Source organism: Felis catus, chromosome B4, assembly GCF_018350175.1.
Source record: "Felis catus isolate Fca126 chromosome B4, F.catus_Fca126_mat1.0, whole genome shotgun sequence".
Lineage (NCBI taxonomy): Eukaryota > Metazoa > Chordata > Mammalia > Carnivora > Felidae > Felis > Felis catus.
Window position 1 is genome coordinate 114,704,276 of NC_058374.1, and position 17,814 is coordinate 114,722,089.

A 17,814-nucleotide genomic window follows, 5' to 3' on the forward strand; every position below is an offset into this window, starting at 1 on the left:
CTTCTCCCTTTAAACTTGAAAGAGTTTTGTTGAAGTAGGTACCTCACAGCTCATAAATGGCATTCAGTTGTTGAAAATAATTTTGACGATTCGGCTTTGACATTCCCTACATTTGCACAATAAACAGAGCTGCTGTTTCTTTTCTTCCAAAGCCATTTTAAATGGTCGCCCATGGGGACCATGTCCCCTTAGCATTTTGCAAGAGTTATGCTTTGCACTAACCAAACAACAAACGTTTGTTTACATAACAAAATTATTTTTTCCAGTTTCAGCTCTGCTTATTAACAAATTAAAGTAGGTATTCTCAAGCCAACATTTCCTCTTTGTTTATGGTTGGAGATCTTGACCCATATGACAAAACAAAATCCACTGAGGAGCACAGAAAAGTACCAGCACACAGAAATGTGTCTTTGTAACAATCCCACGGCACACAAGCCATCGTGATAGCCAATGTACTCATAGAAAGTCAACAATGGCTATTTGCAGTTGATCCAGTCCCTCTATTTAGGAGGTTTTTGTGCCATAAATAGATCAGAGAGTCTTGCAAAATGTGTATTTATGGTTAAGCTTTTATGCATTTCAGAATTTGTTTGGAATATTGAGGCATACTATCCTGAGTGTGTTGTTTTCTTTTTGTGCAAACTCTGCTGAAAAACAAGAACAGTGAACAGGATGAAGAAAATGTAATCCAGGCCCTGGGTTGATAGAGAAGATCACCTCTGGGCTTGAGGCCAGTGGGCTTTTAGTTCCCCTTGCTGGGATCTCCAGAGAAACTAACTCCCAAATATTAATCAGACACTGCCCCCTCCCCGCTTTAAAGCTTCCAATGGTTCCTAATCACTCTGAAATAAAACTTCTGACCCTGGCCAACAAAACCCTACACAATCTAGCCACTTCTCAGACTTTACCAGCCCTGCTATGAGCTGAATTGTGTCCCCCCCAAATTTATATATTGAAGTCCTAACCCCCAGTACCTCAGAAATTGTGATTGGTTCGGAGATAGGGTATTTAAAGAAGTAATTAAGGTAAAATGGGGTGATATGAGTGGGCCTTGATCCAGTGTGACTGGTGTCCTTACAAGGAGAAGAGATTAGACACGGGCAGGGATAGAGGAAAGACCATGTGAAGACAGCGGGAGAAGGCAGCCATCTACAAGGAAGTGAGAGAGGCCCGAGAAGAAATAAAACCTGCTGACACCTTGATCTTGCACTTCTAGCCTTCAGAACCTTGAGAATATAAATTTCTGTTACTTAAGCCACTCAGGCTGTGGTCGTTACAGCTGCCCTAACAAACAAATACAAGCCCATTCCCTCTCCACTCCTCCTCTGAGGATTTGCCTCCTTTCTGTTTCTTTCCATATACCTGACTTGTTCCCACCACAGGTCCTCTGCACTAGCTATGTGGTCCATCCAATATCTGCATGGCTCTTTCTTGTTTTTCACGTCTCAAATATCACATCTTCAAAGACTAGATAATGTAGAGTGGTTCCCCTGACCTGACTTTCTTATCTTCTGTACCCCCCAATTAGCTCCCTGAGGACAGACATTATGTCTTTCTTATTCACGACATTATCCCCAAGTCTTAGAACAGAGCTCGTCACTTGGTAGGAAACTCAGGAAATACTTTTTTAATAAGTGAATTAACAACCAAACTTTTTGTTAAGTCACTAAAATCAATTAATTGACATGAAAGGCCTGCCACAAGGTAAAGATAACAGAATTGGTTGGGGCAAAGTGAACTGAGCTGAATGGAATTGAATCAGGTAAATGAATACCAACCAATCTATAGAATTTGATCTTTAAAATTTCATCTTAACTCTCTGTGATCTAGTCTTGACAATGAAGTCTCTGTCTCTCAAAAATAAAGCAAAGAGGGATCTATTAAGAGAGAAGACTATCTGAAGATAGTTCCCTCTGGAGAGGACAATTAGAAGAAAGGGTGTCCAAGGAAGATAACTATCCACTGTGTTCCCTCTTGATCTGTTCAAAACTTTAGCCAGTGCATATATAACCTTTAGAAAGAAGCTTTACAAAAGACAAAACTAAGGGTCACCGAAGCTCAGTCAGTTAGGTGACACGCTCTTGGTTTGGGCTCGGGTCATGATCTCATGGTTGGTGAGCTTGAGCCCTGGGCTGGACTCTGCAGCTGTCAGCACAGAGCCTGCTTGGGATTCTCTCTCTCCCCCTTTCTCTCTGTCCCTACCCCATGTGCTCTGTCTCTGTCTCTCTCAAAATTAATAAATAAACTAAAAAAAAAAAAAAAGATAAAGTTAAGAGTTGAGTAATTACTTGCCTTAAGGATGTCAATGAAATGCTGGCCATTTCCCCATCTGTCCCAAGCACACCATCATTCCTACTTTCTCCCCTTTGTTCCTGTTGATAAGGCTGGGATGACCCTCCCACCCCCCAATGTCTTCCACAAGCTCTCCTGTCAACTGTACATTCCTGTAGTAGGTAGATCACTTTGAATTATGATTGTTTGCTTAACACATTTGTCTTAGCCTGACCTTCGTGAAGGTGGAGACTGGTCTTACTCATGTTAGTAATCACACAAGATTCAGCCCATCAAAGGGCTCTGGGGACACTTGTCGACGGAGTAAATGGAGAGTACTGCTCTTCCCCAAAGACTGCAGCTGACCCATCCAGCTCTCATCCGTGCTCTCCTGCACACCTCTGGATTCTTAGTATCTGCTCCTCCAGCTCCATAGAGCATATCAAGAAGGGCAAAAGAGAGCCCTCAGCCTAATAAACACTTCACCAGAGGCCCAAGTTGAGATGCATTCTACTTACCTGTCTTAATCCAAAAGGAAAAAAATAAAGTGGCAGAGCCCTGTTAAGGCTTTTTTAAAAAAAAAAAGAGATATAATTCACATACCATAAAATTCGTTATTTTAAGGTTGTAATTCAGGAGTATTTAGTATAGTCTTATTGTGCGGCCATCATCACTATATAATTCCAGAATATTTCCACCACCCCAAAATGGAGCCCATAGCCATTAGCAGTCCCTCCCCATTTCTCCTCTCCCACTAGGCCCTGGCAACTACTACTCTACTTTTTATCTCCATGGATTCGCCTATTCTGGACATTTCATATAGATATAGTCATACAGTGTGCAGCCCTTTGTCTCTGACTTCTTTTATTTAGCATAATGCTTTCAAGGCCCATTTGTGTCATAGCATGTGTCAATACATCATTCCTTTTTATGGTTGAGTAATATTCCATTGTGTGGGTACATTTGTTTTTCTTTTCCACAGTTGATGAACATTTGGGTTGTTACCACTTTTTGTCTATCATAAATAATGTTGCTATGAACACCCATGTACAAGTTTTTGTATGAACATATGTTTTAAATTATCTTAGACTATGTATCTGGGAGTGGAATATTCTGGGTTATAAACACGCATAATAACTTTGTTTTTAACTTACTGAGGAATCGCCAAAGTGTTTCCACAGCAGCTGCACCATTTGACGCTCCCGCCAGCAATATAGGAGGGCAAGGCATTTTCTCTTAGAGATTAGATAATCCCAAAGGAAGGACATTGTCCTTTATAGACTGCCCAAGGTCAAAAGAGAGAGGCAAGAGATGTTTTATTAGGGAGGAAGGTGTTTTATTAGGGGAATGAATGGCTCACAAAGTCCTGCTGACTCATTTTCAGGCAACTTTACCATGGCCTTATAGTTCACATTGAAACTGTGTGCTCAATCTTAACACGAAGTGCCTGGGTGTCTACAGCACCTTTGTTCCAAGCAGCATAGCACCTTGGAGACATCATTTAATATGTGCAGTTTTGTTTCCTATTCAGCAGGGAGAGATAGGTCTTCCTTTGCCCACTTAGCTTTATTTCTGGGAATAAGCTTTTCAAGACGTAGGAAGTTCAGCCTTGCTTTAAGCCATCAAGCTTCCTGAATGGATATCATCCATTATTTCAGAATTTTTATTCAAACTTTAGGTTAAGTCAAATTTTATATGTCTAATGGCTTTGGGAAGTTAAAAAGACATAAGAGGTTCTGTGTGTGTGTGTGTGTGTGCATGTGTGTATGCATATGTGTGCCTATGTGTGTGGGCACCACAGAATGAGGGGTACATGCTGTCCATCAGTAACTATCAACTAACAGAAGCCACCACCTACCCTGTGTATGGCAGCCAGAACCTACCGTCACACTGGCAGATACTAAGTTTCTGTGCCTCCTTGAAAGAAAGCAACACTAACTGTGAATAAAAAAAAGATTTTAGGGGCGCCTGGGTGGCTCAATCAGTTGAGCGTCCGGCTTTGGGCTCAGGTCATGATCTCGCGGTTTGTGGGTTCAAGCCCCGCGTCGGGCTGTGTGCTGACAGCTCGGAGCCCGGAGCCTGTTTCAGATTCTGTGTCTCCCTCTCTCTCTCTGACCCTCCCCCGTTCATGCTCTGTCTCTCTCTGTCTCTCAAAAATAAATACATGTAAAAAAAAATTTTTTTTTAAAAAGAATCTGAATCTAAGGTTTTTATGCACGCAACTTATGGATGGAGTAACAACAAACGGAAGAAATATATTTACAAATGAAAGTGAACCTACATTTACTTCGCTAAAATTGATTTTTTTCCCTCTCATCACAGTTTTCTCTATCACACTACTCAGCTTCCCTGAAAGAATCAGCACAAAGGTAAAAACACAACAAAACTCCCTCCCTGTTCATAAAACTCCTGTCCTGACTCCCAGTCCACACCCTAAATAAACAGGCAAGACTGCCCATGTCCTAAGTGGATATCTCCCAAAGGCCTTGAACCTAAAGAGAACCTGCTTCCAAGGAGAGGCCATTCCATCCACCCAACTTCCTCGGGCCCCACAGCTCCTCTCTAACGGCAGGCAGCCACAGTGGCTCAGCTGATCTCGGCAGGTGCAACGGCAGAGAGGGGGGAACAGAGGTTAAGAGGGGAGCCAGGAGGGCGAGGTAGCAGATGAGGCCAGCTGTCAATCAGCTGTCACTCAACAGCCTGCCCAGCGCTGCTCTCCTGCCTGAGGCTGTGGGGAAGTGTTCTGAGTGGTGTTCCGGGATAGCTCCCTTCCGGCGTGCCAGCAGAGGCAGAGGCACCCTGTGAGATAAGCTCTGAAATGCAGAGGAGAAAGAAAAACTACAGGAGCAGAGTAGGCTGGACCCTCCCCATCACACCTCTAAGCCTCCACTTCTCCGGCCCTAAAGCAGAGGTGGGTCAACGTGACATCTGAGAGAATACATGTAAGAGCGTTGCTACTAAATGAATGAAAAACTCACTAACTCAAAGTTAGAGGTTTGAAGGCTTGAGGTTCTGTCAGCACCACCTGGAGCACCTGTCGGAACGCAGACTACGGGCTTCACCCCCAGAGATTCCATTCATTAGGGTAAGGCCTGCAAATTTGCATTTCTACCTTCCCAGGCAGGGGATGTTGCTGCAGCTGGTCAGGGACCACACCGTGAGAACCATATAAAAGCATAGTGCTAAATGTCAGCTAGTGTTATAACGGGTGATCACACGGTATGTCCATACTGAGTGGTAAGAAGGAAACAAAGTCACTGTCCAGAAAAAGCAAGAAAATAATAAAACATTTATAAATACAAAACATATAGTGCTACAGTTGACAGTACTCAAGTACTGCAATTTAGTCTTTCAAGCCAGAAAGACTAGGAATTAATCAGACAGACATTTTTGACCAACCCCCGTCCTCCAACTTAACAGAAGCAGCCAAGCCCCCCAGTCTGGGCCTGGAGCCCCACTCTCCTACCAAAGGGAGAGGAATCTGAGGGAAATGCTTCTCTCCAAGTCTCAGTCCGGGGGCCACAACCTTGAACTCAACCACCCTCTTCCCTTCCAGATGTCAGAGGGAGAAGCCTCTCAAGGCAGAGGGTACCCTGGAACCCATTTCCTCCTCTTCCATGTTCTTTGCCTTCTTGCCTGGGGAGCTAAGAAGCTGGGCTGAGTGCAAAGTGACCTTCACTGCAAAGCTCACCAGACCCTGATAACAAGGTCATGAAAACCTACACAAACTACTTAATGCATGTGGGACTTGTGCATGTGGTACAGCACATCCCGTGTTGGAAGCGATACTTTTCTGTTGCTGGTAATCCCTCTTTTGACCTTGGAGCTCACCGAACAGCTCAAATCAGGTGGTATTTATATGTGGAACATGTGACATATAATGCCCTTTGGCTTAGTGACCCACACAGGAACCAAATGGAAGCCAAACTAGACATCAACGTTGTTCACACAAAACAAATTGTTCAAATAAATTCCACTTAAAGAATGGTGATTTGGGGGAAGTGAAAGGATTCTCCCTAGATTTGTTTACTGTGAAGTAGAAGGGAAGAGCTTCTTTACTGGTTTGAAATGACATCTGAGGGGCGCCTGGGTGGCGCAGTCGGTTAAGCGTCCGACTTCAGCCAGGTCACGATCTCGCGGTCCGTGAGTTCGAGCCCCGCGTCGGGCTCTGGGCTGATGGCTCAGAGCCTGGAGCCTGTTTCCGATTCTGTGTCTCCCTCTCTCTCTGCCTCTCGCCCGTTCATGCTCTGTCTCTCTCTGTCCCAAAATAAATAAACGTTGAAAAAAAAATTAAAAAAAAAAATGACATCTGATAAAATTACATGGAAGGTGATGAAACATCCTCTGAGCAATGGTTCTGATCCAGTTCAGTACCTCCTCCTCTCTCTTGCCACCTTCCCATATGAAAGGCTTCTCATATGAAAAGGCTAAGAAAGGCTCTCTCTTGCCACCTTCTCGTTTGAAAGGCTAAGAAAGCCAACCGATATAAAGTACAGTTGAAACTGAGTGCTAAAAACTTATCCATAATTAAGCTAGGCAATTGCCTCCTGAAAATTAATTGGGACCAACTCTGAGCATACAAGTTGTAAAATCTATAAAGTTATAAAGTTAAAAATCTATGAAGTTATAAAATGTCCAATATCTCATTTTTCTATGTCCCTCCATCCAATTTCCTCTCAAACATCTGCCTCCCTCTCTCTCTCTCTCCCTCCCTCTCCTTCTCTCTGAGTCTCCTGCCTTCTCTCTCACTATATTTATTTCATAAACCTGTTTGCAAGAAAGGAAAGAATCCTGGGTTAGTCATTCACACTTTAGTGTGAATTAAGTCAGTGAGTCAACTCTCACAGGAATGAGGTTTCAAGCCATAGCTCTAATTGTGGAATGACTGTTTTGAACCCCTTTAAGGATATTTCATGGAACAGCTAAATTGGGGAAGAGGAGAGGAACTGCTCAAATCTGCCTGTGCATAAAGGCAGCCCTGAGTCCAGTTTTGAGAAATGAGAGCCTTCAGCTCACTCCAAACTGAAAGTGAATTCAGATTAATTCACAGACATTGAGTGAGAGTTATCATTTGTCCTTTGGGGATTTATTGGTTTCAAACCCTTCTCTTCTCTAGGCTTCAGAAACATCATTTCTTTTGTTTTTTTTTAAGTTTATTTATTTTTATTTTGAGAGAAAGAGAGAGAGAAAGAAAAAGAGAAAGGAGGGGCAGAGAGAGAAGGAGAGAGAAAGAATCCCAAGCAGGCTCCATGCCATCAGAGCTGAGCCTGATGCAAGGCTTGAACTTACAAACTGTGAGATCATGACTGGAGCTGAAACCAAGTCACACGCTTAACTGACTGAGCCACCCAGGTGCCCCGAAACATCATTTCTGATGGCCCGTGTCAGCCTGGTAGGATCTATTCTCACTCGACACCTGGTCTCTCTACTCCAGAAGCCCTTTCCACCAGCAAGTTTTTTTTTTTTTTAAAAGACCCAACATGAGCTGCTTGGGCCAAATGTGGCTGCGAATCCTTCAACAAATGTTCTGCTCTGGTGAGCACGACCCTCAGAGTAGAAAGTTGATAGTGCTCTGACATATGGCTGGTCCCCTGGAGTTTCTCACTCTTCCCTCAGCCGGAAGAACTTCAAAACTCTGAGCCAGTGGAAAGTTCAGTTTGTTCCAAGCAGGAGAGACAAGTGTGCTCCCAAAATGAGTACTGGCATTTGGAAATACCCGAGGGTATTATAAATATAATCTTTCTGAGGTGTGAGTGTGTGTCAGAGAGAAAGAGATAGAGTGTGTGTGTGTGTGTGTGTGTGTGTGTGTGTGTGTGTGTGCATGTGATGACAGAAAGGGGTGCGAGCACAGGCCCAAAGCCAACAAGTATCAGTGTCAAGAACATGAGGTCAGGCATAGAGAAGAATGTCCACTATGTGCTCAACACTAAATTCAGAATTTTCTACTGCTTCTTCCCTGTAGAAGTGGGGGAAAGGGAATGAGGGAGGAGGAGAAAAAATGAGGGAAGGAAATAGAGAGAGAAGCAGAGACAAGATGGAGAAAGAGACATGAGTAGGGCTGAGGAGAGAGAGGAATAGGAAGTGTGGAGTCTTGCCTGACGTAGAACAAAAGGCCTAGACTGAGAGGGGCACTGGGTGGCTCAGTCGGTTGAGCGTCCGACCCTTGATTTTGGCTCAGGTCATGATCTCACAGTTTGTGAGTTTGAGCCCCACATGGGGCTCCTCTCTGACAGTGCAGAGCCTGCTTAGGATTCTCTCCCTCTCTCTCTGCTCCTCCCCTGCTCTCTCTCAAAATAAATAATTTTTTTAAAAAAAGGCCTAGACTGAGAGAGAGAGAGAGAGTCAGAATGAAGGACTGCTGATCAATCACAGGTCCCGCCACCATTTACAAGTGAGTCATTCTGCCTTTATTGCTTTGCCAACTATCAGCTTTCATATCCAAATGGTCCGCCTCTCCCATAATGCTATGCCAAAGCTAATCCACCATCCACAAGGCATTCTATTTCCTGCCAGAGACGGGCTTGTTCGGGTGGGTCTTAGTCCCTTCTGTGTCTCTGGAAATGCTGCCAGTCTCTGGGGCTGAGGCATAGAGTGAAGGGAGGTGAAGTGATCTTGACCTTACAAGAGAGCCCCTATGACCTTCACTGCTCTTTAACGAACTGAGCTGACCAGCACAGGGGCACTTAATCCTTTATGTGCCATGTGGCAATCCTTTATGTACCAGTGGCAAGCTGGTAAAGCCTATAGACAACTTCTCAGAATAATGTTTTAAATACATAAAATTACAAAAGAAAATAATTATACTGTTATGGTCATCAAATATTTAAGTAATGTACCAGAGTAATATATGTACTCCTTTAGCAATGCTTTATTTCTAAAAAAAAAAAAAAAAAAAAAAATTTAAGGTTTATTCTTGAGGCAGAGAGTATGAGCAGGAGAGGGGCAGAGAGAGAGGGAGACAGAGAATTCAAAGTAGGCTTGGCACTGACAGCAGAGAGCCCCATGTGGGGCTCAAACTCACGAACCATGAGATTATGACCCGAGCCCAAGTTGGACACTCAGCTGTCCGAGCCACCCAGGCACCCCAATCAATGCTTTACATACTAAGACCTGATGAAGGGTCAAAAAGCTACTGTCATTTCAAAGAGTGATGGGATGGGGCGCCCGGGTGGCTCAGTCGGTTAAGCGTCCGACTTCGGCTCAAGTCATGATCTCACAGTTTGTGAGTTCGAGCCCCGCATCAGGCTCTGTGCTGACAGCTTGGAGCCTGGAGCCTGCTTCAGATTCTGTGTTTCTTCCTCTCTCTGCCTCTCCCCTGCTCATGCTCTGTCTCTCTCTGTCTCTCAATAATAAATAAAAATGGTAAAAAAAAAAAATTTTTTTTAAAAGAAAAAACAAAGAGTGATAGATATTTTGAGATGTCTGCAATAACTATCAGGTGATGTGAAAAGATCTGTGATTTCAATGGCGACAAAGTCACAGTGCTAATACCACTGCAGTCAAGTTGCCTGCACTCTTACCAGAAGGAAAAGCTAGATTTCAAAGAAAGGTTAAATAAAATAGAGATATGATTTCTTCCCGTTCAAATTCATGAACCAGAATAAAGGAAATAAAGGAGTGTCTGATGATAATAGTAACAGGAACTATACAAACAAAGCACCATCTCCTACAAGAACAACAGCAGACACGGCTGCCATGTATGGAGACTCTTCTCTATACTAGGCTCTGGGAGAAGTGCTTTCTGCATTTCATTTCCCTTCATTCTCACTCTGAGGAAGGCATCATTTTGCCCACTTAACAGATGAGGAAACTGAGGCTTAGGGATTTTAGGGAACTTGCCCAGGATCACAAGTGATAAGCAGCCAAGAATGGAAGTCAGGCTGTGGCTGTCTGTCAGCCAAGCCCACATTCACCAAGAGTCCTTGAGAAAAAGGGGTGTGGAGGTGGGGAAAGAGAGAGAGATGAATGCCCAGAAGCACTGCTTCCTTTTTCTCATCCATACATAGTTCCTGTTGGTGTGTAATGGGGAGATAGGTGCCAGAGAGGATAGGAGCCTGTCGATCATGGACACCATCAAAAATCTTCTCAAAAACACTAAAAAGGAAGGGCTACGAAGGAGGACCAGCTCTATAAAGTCTCTATAAATAATACAGCCTGGTAATGGCACATGAATAGACAGACAGATCACCTGAACCTGGGTGGGCCCTACTCTCCATGCAGCCACCAACGTGATTCATAAGCAGGTACTACCCCGGACTGAATCACACACACTGGTGTCTCCACAAGAAGACTCTGCCAGGTTTGAGGGAGGAAGGAGAACTAATTTTTCAAAATCCTGTTCAAACAGGATCTGTTTCTGTTTAGGTCATCAGGTAAGACTTGCACATCAATCAGTAAGTCACAAGACCAGACTAAGCTTAATCTAATGCAACCCAGGATTGTATTGGCTTTCTTCATGGTCACATTACATAGGTGACTCAAACTGGATTGATTTTCAAGTAGAATCTCTCCACCTTTATTGTACATATTACGGCTAAGCCAAGTCACATCCTGACAGTGTGCCATTGGTGTTTTGGACGCAAATACAGTATCTTTCATTTATCCCCATTAAATTTAACTCTATGGCCATGTCATATCATGCAAACCCTTGGCTGTCCATTTTTGCTTTTTGGTTTTTTGATTTTGTTATTAATGAGCATATCCTGGTGAACACTGCTTCTTCTCCTTCACTAGTATTTCAACAATCTCTTTTATTTATTTATTTATTCATTTATTTATTTATTTTAATGTTTATTTATTTTTGAGAGAAACAGACACAGAGTGTGAGTGGGGCAGGGGCAGAGAGAAAGAGAGACGAAATCTGGAGCAGGTCAGCACAGAGCCTGACGTGGGGCTCGAACTCACAAACTGCGAGATCATGACCTGAGACGAAGTCAGTCGCCCAACCAACTGAGCCACCCAGGCGCTCCTCAACAATCTGTTCTAGAACCTGATGTGAGATAACCAGGAAACTACACAGCTTGCAGAATTTGCTTTCTTTCTTCTTAAAAAACCAGATGGGCATTTGCCTGTCTTTCATCTTCTCTCCCACATCCACAATTTGTCATAATTCTCTCAACTCTGGAATGTCATTTCTTTAGGCCAACAAAATGGACAAGTTTGAACACCTGCACTTTCACTCATCTTAAATGTCTGTTACCTTTTTATCAGTGCTTGTTCGATCCTTTTCAGTTCAAGGATCGTTCTACTTTGTGTATTCAATGTATGTGGGATACTGACTATGTTCTAGGCACTGAAAATTCAAAGAAAAATATGTTCCCTGACTTTTGGGAAGCTTTCAGCTTACTGGAGAAAACGAAAGTACAAATCGATAAACAATAATATGTGGTAATTAGAAGTCAAAACAGGTTATATTATAAAGAGAATCTATTGACTCCTGGAACTGTAAAGTCTTGTCATGTAACAGGACAGGCTTCAGGCATGGTTTGATTAGGGCTCCACTAGTGGTTTGCTGGAAAGTGTGTACAACAACTAATTGACTCGCTGGAGAACAAAGCCTTGACTTACAGTGCTTGCCGATTTCCATGTTGTAAATACCCCCACCATGGCCTATTTCAAGCTAAGAGTATAAAATTACGAAACACAGAATTGGAAAGAGAGGTGCACAATCACCTGTGGCCTGATGATTGATGTAGCTCCAGTCCACTATTACCACCCTGATTTCTCTACAAGTTTCTCCATTCTTCCATGGTCTATATGCTGGTTTTGTCCTGATGATGCAACCAGCAGCTGAGACTATACACTTTATTCTGGCATCTAATGGAGAACACGCTTCTCTACCCTTAAGTACCAAAAAATTCCTGAGCTCCCTGAAATAATCACTGTACCCAAAGAACACTCCCAACTGGGCTGGCCTTGAGCAATGTGTTTAAATAAGTAATAGTAACTGCTTTGCAAGGCTCTCCATTTCACCTACGAAGTGCTCCTTGTTGGATAGAATTGGCACCAAAATCATGTCTTCTAGAAGGTGAAATTATCAGTAGGACGAGAAAATAGCTTATTCACATTTGTCCATTTTAGTGGCTACACCAACCAGATTTTCCTTTCAGGACTGAAACTCCCATCCTCCACCGCTGGGATGGGTGATTGTTGATGGTTCATAAGTGAGTTCCTCTACAGGCATTGCTCTAGCCAATAGGAGCTGCTTGCCCCTTTTGGGAAGAAACTGCTGGTCAATGGGCAGGTACAAAAGCCTCGCCCTGCCTCAATTCAGACCTCTCTGAAGGGATATCCCAGCTCCAGAGCTCCCCTGGAGGATCAGATGAGGCCTTTACTGCAACCTCACAGCAGGTCAACTTTCTCTACTGCTCCATTGGATTTCCCTCTCTGTTAACATCCTTCCTGTGAGCCTTCCCCACTAACTCTCTTGCATGCAAATCTCTGTGTCTATTTCCAGGCAACATCATCTGCAATGCCCATCCCTGAACCAGTCACTGGGTTGTTTTAGACAAATCAAGTCTCATCACTGAAGCTGGAGGTGGGATCAGTCCCAGTGACATTCCATGCTTGCCCCACTGTTGGGGGGGAGGAGGATTTGGATGGACAGCACTATCTGTGTCACAATACAACATGCTGAGTGATGTAAAAGACACACAAACAATATCAAAGTCCAATAACTGTTGTACTGTAGGTGCTAAGAAAAAGGAAAGCAGCCCCTGACACCCACAAATAATCACAGTTAGACCCCAATAGTATTACAAGCTGGTCTAACACTCATAGCCAGGCCATCTTGTTCTCCGGTTGGACATAAATAATCTCATAGTACACCAACCTCAGATAAACTTACTCTGAACCATGATAAAGAACAACAAAACAAGTTCACAGTAAATCTGTAATTTGTAAATTTTTACAAATTTGTAATTTATAATTTTGTCTATGCCAAGACAAAAACAAGGTCACTGTGCCACCCATAAAACACCAAAGCATAGAACTGCCCTTTGCTCTTTGGTGGTTTCCAATCTAGAGAAGATTTTTGAGTTAATAGACCCTCCCCAAATCACCAAACCAAAGCCCAAATCTTAAAAGTTCTCGGGGCGCCTGGGTGGCGCAGTCGGTTAAGCGTCCGACTTCAGCCAGGTCACGATCTCGCGGTCCGTGGGTTCGAGCCCCGCGTCGGGCTCTGGGCTGATGGCTCAGAGCCTGGAGCCTGTTTCCGATTCTGTGTCTCCCTCTCTCTCTGCCCCTCCCCCGTTCGTGCTCTGTCTCTCTCTGTCCCAAAAATAAATAAAAAAACATTGAAAAGTTCTCTGTGACACTCTGTTATGCCCCATGGAGTATGTTTTCCCTCCATCAATGAGTAATAAACCTACCTTGTCTCATTGTTGGTGTGTTCCTGGTGGTCTTTGGCTGAAGGGCACTGACAGTATTCACTCAGCATGTGGGGATGAGTAACTCCTATTTCAGGGGAGCCTTCACAGAGGAGGTGAACTTTGAGCTGGTTCTTGAAGGATGATTGGGCTTTTCCAGGCAAGCAGGGTCAGAAAGAAGCCTTTCCCAGGCAAAGGTTGGCAGTACAAAAATGAGAATGAGGAGTCCACGTGGGTGGGATATGGGGTGAACTGGGAGGGTACTGGGACCAAATGTGCAGATCCTTGTAGGTCTACTTAATCCTGTCAACAAAGAGGACAGAAGTTGGAGGTAAAGAGCTCTAAATTTGAAATCTGGTTGAAAGAATAATTACCCGAGTAACCATAATTTTTTTTTCCTAGCCCTTTTTCCTTTTTTTTTTTTTTTTTTTTTTTTAATATGGAGTGGGGTAGGAAGAGAGGGAAAGACACTTGATTTTATTAAATCAAAATTGCATATTTTGAGTTTCTCCAGTTTTCTTAATCTTAAATTTAAGGCATATGTCTGGCAACACCAAGCCCTTTACTCCCTAGTTATCATGAATTCTGAGAAGATCTAAAAAATTGGGGCCAGTGGTGCAAGTCCTGGTATGAATCCAAAAGCCAAGAACCAGGAGCACAAATGTCTGAGGGCAGGAGAAGGTGGACGTCTCAGCTCAACAGAAGAGCAAATTTGCCCTTGCTTTTTGCTCTATGAGGGCACTCAATGGATTGGATGATGCCCATTTGCATAGGGTAAAGTGATCTTATTCAGTCTCCTGATTCAAATGCTAACCTCTTCCAGAGACACTTTCACAGATACAACCAAAAAATAATGTTTTACCAGCTATCTAGACACCTTTTAGCCCAGTCAAGTTGGCATATAAAATTAATCATCACCCCTTGGTAACCGGTTGTAAGAGTACAGTTCTATATAAATGTTTGTTAATTACAGGTCTTTAGAAAATGACAGGTTTCTGATAAACTGAAGCAGACTGAAATGCCCCCAGTTTTATAAGTCCTCCCTGGTGCTACCCTGGATCGCAATTATAGAGAATTTTGTGTATATTTGGGAAATCCATGTTTTCCTATTTTTACTACATGTGTATTGATAAATCATTTAGGTATTATTTTGTGCTTTTAGACATAAGTAGTATCACAATGTGTATCATTTTGTGATGTCTTTTTTTAACTCAGTATTATGTTTTGGGGTCCAGACTTTTTGTTAATATATGCAGAACTCTTAGTGCCAGTAAACATGTATTAACCATTATTTTCATAATTATTAATATGAGGCTTTATATCATTCCTTGTAATCACTTTATAGTAATGAGCACTTTATTATACTACATTTTATTTATTCATTCTTCTATTGGTGAATATTTAGGTTATTTCCAATTTTCTGCAATTATAAACAAACAATACCCCATAGAATATCCTTAAGCAAGTCATGTTCATGTGTTCAAGAGTTTGTACTTACTTAAAATGGGTTGTAAAGAGAATGTATTTTAAGTTTTGTTAGCTATTGTCAAAGTGCTCCCCAAAATGTCTGTAACCATTGGTTTTCATAATCAATGTATGAGAATCCCTACTTTTCTAGATCTTTGCCAAACACTGTGTCAGATTTTTCAATCTATTCACTAATTTTTTTAGTTCCTGTTCACTAATAAGTGAGACGGAACTTTTTTTCCCTACATTTATCGACCATTTAGACCCTTAACCTTTTCCAGGGTCACAGAACTCCTTGAGAATCTCCCTTAGAAAAACACACCTGTGGGGCACCTGGGTGGCTCAGTTGGTTGAGCGGCTGACTTCGGGTCAGGTCATGATCTCACGGTTGTGAGTTCAAGCCCCGCATCAGGCTCTGTGCTGACAGCTCAGAGCCAGGTGCCTGTTTTGGATTCTGTCTCCCTCTCTCTCTGACCCTCCTCCACTCACGCTTTGTCTCACTGTCTCTGAAAAATGAATAAACTTAAAAAAAAAACTTTTTTTAAAGAAAAAGAAAACCACACCTGTGCACCTGCACCATACTTTGTATACATATTGAGGGGCTTCATAAAGCCCTTAAAGACCATCCATGAACTCCTCAGAGACTCTCCAACTGTTAATGGATATAAGAACCATCTGGGAAGTTTGTTGAAAAGAAGATTCCCATGAGCCATCTTCAGGGATCCTGACTCAGGGTGTCTGGGTAGAGCCCAAAGGGTAGTTGCAGGTGATAATTATAAGAAAGACAGCTTTAAGGGTTCCTGGACTCCAAGTAAGAAATCCTATTTCCGCTTTCCAAAATTTTCCTTTTCCCATAGCTATGAAACAAAGGATAAAGTCACTAAGCTTAATATTCAAACTCTAACTTGCCTTCACGCTGACGTTGTTTCTACTTTTAAATCCAGAGTTACTACTGCAGGCACACTTTGTGCCTTTCATCAAGTTGGCTAGGAGGGTGCGTGAAAGGATGAAGAAACAGGATTACATGTGATGCAAAGAAAGACACAAGGAAGGGGAAAAAATTAAGAAATTCTAAGCTATGCCAAAAATGCTACATAAAAAGCATCTCCCTACTAAATATGAACAGCTTGTGTTTGGAATGGCTTATGTACTAATTTTAATACATGAGCAAGCTCATTTTTTCTCTGTTAGATACTTTCTTTTAAATTTATTCTTGTTGCTGTTGTTGTTGTTGTTGTTGTTGTTGTTGTTAGATACTTTAAAGATCCTCTTGTGAAAAGAAGGAAATAAATTGTTTCCTCCCAGATCTAAATTCACATATGTGACTATTGTAAGAGGAAGAAAATTGACCTCCTCAACTGCAAATAAGACATATTCTGTTTAAAAACCTAGTACTTAGGAAGCCATGAACCAAAGAGCTTGCAGTGCATTTTCAGAGCAGTTAAGCATCTTTTTGGTACGAAGATGATTTTACATTGATACATTTCTCCCCTTTCTTTTTCAGGCCAGCAGTTTTCAATAGAGAGTTAATCCTTGTTTTTAACTAAGTCACACGCAAATGCATTCCTCACTGAGCTGTTCAAAGGCCAGCATCCTCTTGAACCTTCGGTGTAATTCGGTTTGGCAAATGATTCCAGGAACAAGAATTAGGATCCGGTTCTAGGACTTTAGAATGACTCACTAGTTAACTTTGGTCTAGTAACAATAGAAAAATGACCGTTGCTCTATCTACGAAACTGGGACAGTGATGCCAGCTGCTTGTCTCACACAAAGGGATGAAGGAGGGCCAGGCTTGTGAGCTAACAGGCATCATGTGGGTGGGAAAGAGGAGGGTGCCAAGAAAGAGCCAGAAGACCACAAAGGAGGCAACCTGACACAGAACTGAAGGAAAGCTATGAGTAGGGTGTTCTGTAAACAATGGGGAAAGCTAAATGAAGTCAGATCCCATCCCTTGTCCTTCTGGAGACTAGCTTTCTACTTTCATTGGTAATTCATTGGGTTCAGAGTAAAAATGATGGCCCAGGCTTTCTGAAACTTTCTGAGCTCATTATCTTGTTCATTTGGCAATATATTACTTCTCATATTATATAGATTTTCCAGTCTAGACTGTATGCTTATTAAACATGATAATTGTGATTGATATATAAGTGTACCTGTGTGTGCGTGTGTGTGTGTGTGCACGCACGCACATGCACACATTCAAAGTAAAATGCCTGGAACTCTCAATATAAATACTGTGTATGTTCAGTGAATGAATTCTTACATACAGAGTAAAACAATACACACACACACACACACACACACACACACACACACACACACATCAGCATTTCCCCCCCAGGATTCAAGCCAGCAAAAAAAGAGCAATGGTGAGGGGGAGGTGTTGAGGAGACACTTCTACTTCCATATTCATTCCTGCCTGTATTATTTATGATCTAGATACAACTGCAGTTAATGGAGACTGAGTAGTCATGATTTAAACAAAATAGAATTATATTTCTCTCTAATATAATGTGGCTGCTCCATAGTGTCCAAACTCAGGTTCCTTCCACCTTTCTTAGGGTGTTATTCTCATCTGCATGGTCCAGGTAGCTCACCACAACATCCACATCCTGGCTCAGTTGGAAAAGAAAGGAGAGCACATCTTTCCTTGCAAGAACACATCTCTTCACAGCCCTTTGGCTAGAACTTAGTCACATGATCACACGCC